We start from the raw sequence: 7025 nt of genomic DNA on the forward strand, positions 1-7025 counted from the left end.
TCCTTCCTTCCTTCCTTCCTTCCTTCCTTCCTTCCTTCCTTCCTTCCTTCCTTCCTTCCTTCCTTCCTTCCTTCCTTCCTTCCTTCCTTCCTTCCTTCCTTCCTTCCTTTTCTTTCTTTCTTTTTTTTGTCTTGTTTTGTTAGAGAACCACCCCCAAAGAATTCTTCCTTGGTTCTGGGTGCAAAGAAAAATGCTTGACATTTAAGACCCGTGTTATTTTTCTAAGGCTGCCATAGCAATGGCTTAAACAACAGAATTTTATTGTTACATAGTTCTGAAGGCTAGAAGTAAGATCAGTATGTCGGCAGGAATGATTTCTTCTGGAGGTTCTCTCCTTATCTTGCACAGAGCCATCTTCTCCTTGTGTCTTCACATAGTATTCCTTGTGTACATGCGTCTATTTTCTACAATCCTCTTCTTATGAGGACACCGGTTGTTTTGGATTAGGGCCCACCCTAATGACCTCATTTCACTTAAATTACCTCCTTAAAGACCCTATGTTTCCAAATGTAGCCACATGCTAAGGTACTGGGTTTTAGGACTTCAATATATGAATGGGAGGGGCACAATTCAGCCATAACTGTACCTATGTTTTCACCTATGGCTATAGTGGCTGAACACATTTGTGGTTAATACAGGTTTGATTGTTGATGACTTTTCAAGGGCTATTTCACTTTTGATAAATTTAGAATAATTTGATGGGGGAGGGGGATAATGATTTTTTTAAAATTTGTGACTGTCTTGTGTGAACTCTCAGAAAACAATTATCATATTATTGTCTTAAAAATAATACCTCTAGAAATTGGGGAAAGTTTATATTAAACAGAGAAAATGGGTATCATTTGAAGGCTCTTTAGTTCCATGGTAAGGCCTTAATTTCAAATGTTATAATGTGTCATAATTAGAGTGAAAGCTAAGCCCCAAAACATAATCGCTGAAATAAATAGAAATTTATTTTCCTGTTACTTCAGGTTAGCTTTGCTCCATGTGGGCACTCAGGATCACAGATTCCTTCCATCTTGTTGTTTTTCCTTCCCTCAGTGTGTTCTTCTTATCTGTGAGATCCATGCTGGTCATAGGCATGCCTGTGGTCAGTTTGTGGGAAGGTCAGGAAAACAGAGGAGGGCATATCTGATGCCTTCAGCCCCAGACCAGAAAGCAGAATCCATCACATCCTATGTTATTCCACTGGTAAGAATTTAGTCCTAATACCACATCCAACCATCCAGGAGGCTATCGAATGAAGTCTTCTGCTGAGCTGCTGCTGTGTGCCCAATTACAATGAGAGAAGGGGAAGGCTGACTTCTGTGGATAGTTAGAAGTTTCTGATGCATAATGGAGGTTCTAATAATTGAAACTATGTGTCTCCTATGAAAGGGGCAAGTGCTTAAGTTTCTGAGCTTATAGCAACCATGTCTTCTCTGTTTTCTTCTACATATTCCTTTGAATTTTCTTGGCAACTGGATGGTTGATCTATTGTAGAAGATAGATATTAAGACTCCATATTCTTTTTTTTTTTAAGAAAATTCTCCCCTCTCAAAAAAACACACACACACACACACACACACACACACACACACACAAAATCAGGCAATGTTTTTTACATTTTTTTTACTTTTCTCCTAAGTATCACATCTTTAGAGAGTACCCTGTTTCCTTTTCAGCTCAGAGAAGTGTAAAACAAGAGTTATTTTAGCTTGAGTTTAATGTCACCATGTTGTTGGTTTAACATACAGCTGGGACTCTAATACTGAAGCAATTTTCTGTCTCCTTCGTACTACAGAACTCGTGGATTGACAGACGCTATTGCCAGTGGAGGAAACAAGAACATAAACAGACATACACCATGCACACTACAGTGCACTTTTAATTTCCTGGAGATAGTATTTCATATGGTGCTGGCAGCATTTCCTCCCGTTCTTGTCGGGACTGTTATTAGTGTGCTGACAGATTTTTCTTTAAAAGCACCTGCTGGGAGAGAGCTGCTATTATGCGAAGCACAGGTGGGTTGGGGTTTCCTTGGGAGATTAAAGAATGGGAGTATAGAAAGTTGGTAAAAATGTGCAAACATTTAAACTGTTTTTTGAGAAAACACTTGAGAGGGGATCTTGATCACCAGTGTTAGTCCATGCCTTTACAAACAAAATGAAAAAGAGGTTTTCTTCTTTATTGTTGAAAATATGTACCAATATTGCATTTGTTAAAATTATGCAGGTCCCTATTTCTCTGTGTGGTTAAAATGAATAATGAAGGTAGAGATGAAGGTGTCCCTTACTGGAGCAGCCTTCTTGAAACATTGAATCATCATTCAGGAGGGCTGTATTTGCTTCCATCCTCATGCAAACATCCAAAATTTACCTATGGAATGAGATGGTGCATTAACAAAGCTCTGTAAAACATGGTCCCATTTTGAGGTATTTTGGGGGGCCTATCTGGCAATCCTACTTCCTAGAAGGGAAAGTAATCAACAGAAACACTCTAGTCCATAGAGTCCCTCTTTTAAGCTTCAGAATTGCCTCCCAGCAGGTATTTTTCAATCATTTGAAAGAGAAACTTCAAAATTTTCCGACTTGCCTGGTAGCCACGTTATCTGTACTTCATTTTTCCTTTCTATTTCCCCAAAGAGACAAGAGTTCAAATGTATAGACAAGTAACTATGTGTATAGAGTATAGTTTATACTAAGAGGTGGGGAGAGGCTGCTGCTTCAGGACAATATGAATTTAGCAGTGTAACTTACAGACCTAGAAGGAAACATCGAGAATTCTGTTTATTCCGCTACTACCATGTAGGATAGCCTGGAACTGACTGCGTTACTGGTCAGTCAGTGGTTATGGTGCAGAGAAAAGGGGCTGCAAGAACCAGGGCTGGCTCCTCTGCCACTGTCACAAAAGCCTGGGTCCAGAGTTGCTCTCTGGAGCTGAGTAAGAAAGAGAGGATCAAATCCTCAGGCTAATTTCCTGCCTCTTGAAGGTTAGGATTTGAAGTCTAAGGGGTTATACAAAACTTTTTCCCTGGGTAAGTTGAAGTTTTAAAGCAGTAATTCTCATACTTTGTGTCACCCCAGGAGCTTATTCAAAATGCAAATTCTCAGATTTTACTGCCAGAGATTTTGGTTCGGGAGGGTTGGGTTGAATCTGCAGTTTTTAGAAACAAGTTCTTCATATGATCTTCTTGCAGAGTAAAGTGTGAGAAATGCTAGAGAGAAAGAGGGAGGGAAGTGTGTGTGTGTACAAAATTATAGTGCTAAATGGTAACAAGTAGACTGAAATTCTGTGGATTATCTATCATACTGTCCAATTTATATTTGGTACATCGTGGCTCCTATAGTATTTCCTGGGCTACTATTAAAAGAAGGAAGGAAGAAAGGAGAGAGAGGAGAGAAGGAAGGAAAGAAAGAAAAAGGAATGTCTGTTTACTTTCTTTTGAGTTTTCAATTAAGGTTTTTAACATCCTCGTTTTTCCAAGAGTTCTTTCTGAAGTCTAACCTAAATTTCTCTCAACCAGAAGTTTAAACATGTTTTGAGCAAGGTGAAAAACTAGTCAGGACAAGTCTTTTGTAATTTTTTAACTTTAACTCGATTTCCTTCAGGCAGAATAATTCTTTTTACACCTTTCATCATGGGGCCTAATTTAGAGTTCTTTAATAAAGCTGTGCACCATCAAGCCAGGGGCCAGGCAGAATCATGCTGAGGGGACCAGGAGGTTTGCTGTCACTTGGTGTGTAAAGGCTCATAAATCTTCAAGAACATTTGGTGTTGCTGGCGGGACTACAAAATGCTGGGAAGGGGGAGATTGGACCACAGACCCTTCCTGATAACAGCCATTGTTTGTGGAGTCTTTATTCTGTGCCAGGAGCTTTACTTATTTCCCTTGATCCATGAGTAGACATTATTGCTATTGATCCATGAGTAGCCATTGCTATTATTATCCCGCTTTTACAGGTAAGGAAACCAAGACTTACAAAGTTAAGCCATTTTTCCAAAGCCACCGTTGAGCAAATGGTGACCCCAGAACTTCTGACTGGACGGTCAATTTGCTGAACCACACATCACCCCCTACTTCCACGCAGGCAGCCCCAGCCCTCAGTACATCTGCCCACTTCCTGCCCTGTGGTGACATTAAGGCCCCACTTCTGTCCCTTGGCCACTCGGGCCCTCTCATAACCCCCACTCTCTGTTATACATTCCTAATTTATCTTTCCTGCTCCTAACCTGTATTTCTGTCACTCCGAATATTTAAGAGTAGACTTCAGCTAAACTGATGCAGATGTATAAATAGTGAAAGACAAACCTTTTATACTTGCCTGCAAAAATCACATTTTATCTGTTTCATGTATTTTGTTTATATATAATTTCCTTTCATGTGACTCTAGCTGAAGTGCTCCCCCTGCCCCCAATCTCTTTCCTGCTAACCTATAGTGTCCCCTCTCTCCTGCCCTCTGACCTTATCCATTTACATATTTGGTAGAGGGATTTGCACTCTGGTGTCTTACAACTAACTGGCTGGTACAAATGATAGATGGACCCTGAAATATAACATTCATTTTGAGTCATCTGAATTTTGTGGCAGCTCCATAATGTATACATGGGAGTGGCTCAGGCAGCTGCCTCATGGGGTGGAGCACAGAATGGAGTTGTCCGAACCTACATTTGTAAAACAATTTACATAAGACAGAAAAAGCATCGGTTGTGCATATTAAAGAATAAGGCATGAGGAAGTTGATGGAAATTACACTGATCTTCCTCTAAGCTGTCCCTCGGCACTGGCATTTTTTGAATGACTTGCTGTCTTTATGCTTAAGAGTGTTTTGGTGGTGTTCAGCACATTGTGATTCCCCCCACCCCTTTTTAAAGCTAAGTCTGAACTCTCTTTATAGTTTTCTTTTCCCTGCAGTTTGTCTTTCCTCAATCAAGTATTTGGATAGTAAATTTACCTTTACACATGTTTGTGATTCCAGCTATACATATCAATTTGTACAAAGCCAAATGGTGAATAGCTTAGCATCATTGAAATGTCAGGAAAATGCCCAGAAGGCACCAATTCAATCTTGGAGTTTAAATTTTTGAGAATGGAATTAGGCCACTAAATCAGTTTTCCTGCCTGTGTCAGGGACCGTAGGGATATGTCCTAGTTCTTTTTAAAAAAGGGCATTTGAACCTCACTCAGTATAACTCACAGGTCCGTGCTGGGGACCTGTGGGAAACCTTTGGACTTGAAACTAATTGAAATCTGCATTGAAATGGCCTTTTCCTTTCTTTATTAAATATCTGATTTGCTCTACAACCTTTTTTTGTGGCTTGCTTGCATTATTCTTTTTTAGCTGCACAAATTGGCTATTCTCCAAGGTTGAAAGAGAAGAAAGAAAAAGAAAAGAAACAATCAGGATTGAATCATACTGTTTGTTAGACCCTGGGTATAACTTTTCCCTCTGCGTTGGAGGAAAGGACACCCCGCCTCTGGTTTAGAGGCGAGACAAGCCAGTTGTCAATACTAGGTATTATTATCACGTTTGCAATGCCATAGTTGAAGCAAAAACACCTTTAAAAAAAAATTTTTTTTTTATTTGAAAAGTGTGGAAAGATGACAACACATATCTGAGCTGATCATTATCATTCAGCCCCATAGCATAAAAACTCTGCCTCTGATTGCAGGCTGAATTTGCTCATGACCACATTTCTTTTCCAGGACTTGACAGATTGTGGTTTTCCAACTGCCTTCTTATTAGCATGCTGCCTGTTCCCTCTATCTACTCCTGCTGCGCCTGCTGGGATAGTGATTGTTCTGTGTATACAGGTACCATTGCCTTCAGAAATTAAAAGCACACTGTGAGCAGAAACAGACCAATGTATTGATCAGTGACTGTACAAATTCTACCCATCTTTTAGACAATAACTGAAAGATCTCTCTTGGGAAAGCAATGTTTTCCTTTGGGAATTGTGGGTTAAAAATGTGTTTACAAACTGTGCCTATATCTCCTTTCCCACTCTCTCATTTCGTTTTTTTATTTGTAATTGCATTTCATAGCCAGAAAAAAAAGGTAGAAAGGCTAATTTTTAATGTTCTATAGAAAAAAAGTGAAAAATTATTCCTGAGTAAGTTTACTGAGATTTTACTAGCAAATCTAAGAGAAGTCTTAGTGGACTACAGATTCATACTTTTCATGAATATCTCTCTAATTCTTACTTTCATACAAATCTGAAAAATTAAAGATATGGATTATTGCAGTTTATTCATTGGAGAGCTTTGTAAGAAAATTATTTACTATTTTAACATTTAAAAAATTATTTGGTCTACATTGCAAATTTCTAGATGATGGGAAAGCTTATCTCTCAGGCCTGATTAGTGCAAGCAACTTGCAGGAGGAAATCTCTAGTTCGATTTACCTTTTAAGACTGAAAAATACATATCCCACAGTTTAAAGGAAAAGAGGTCCTTCCTTCTCTCACCTAATTGATATGCTTTGCACCTAGGGTTAGTTTGGCTTGAGGAGTGAGACATTCAACTGCTGTTGAATTTGTTTTGAATTTTTGACTGCATAACTTTTCAGAGGACAGACCGAATCTCTCATTGGGCGCAATGTCAGTGAATGTGTGTTGGAACTGGTTCATTCCCTGACACATCTCAGGAACGAGTGGTTTTCTCCCTGCATGTTGCCTCTAACACCAGTGGAGGGGCCCAGACACTTTTATGTGTGAGTCGGAGAAAAACTTCCCTTCTTTCGCACGTTTATCTGCTAGGGCCTTGACATTTCCAAATTGGAGCAAGTAAATAAATATTAAGTAAGGAGCGATCGAAGGTATGGAAATCTTTGTTTAAGCCAAATATCACGAAATGGGGAGCTAGAGCCATAAACTAGATGTAGGACCTCAGTCATACTTCCTTTTCCTCGTACTATCATAACAATGAAAAGAAAGAAGGAAAGAAGGAAAGAAGGAAAGAAGGAAGGGAGGAAGGGAGGAAGGAAGGAAGGAAGGAAGGGAAGAAGGAAGGAAGGAAGGAAGGAAGGAAGGAAGGAAGGAAGGAA

This window comes from Pteropus medius, unplaced genomic scaffold (genome assembly GCF_902729225.1).
Source record: "Pteropus medius unplaced genomic scaffold, Ma_sr-lr_union100, whole genome shotgun sequence".
Classification (NCBI taxonomy): Eukaryota; Metazoa; Chordata; class Mammalia; order Chiroptera; family Pteropodidae; genus Pteropus; species Pteropus medius.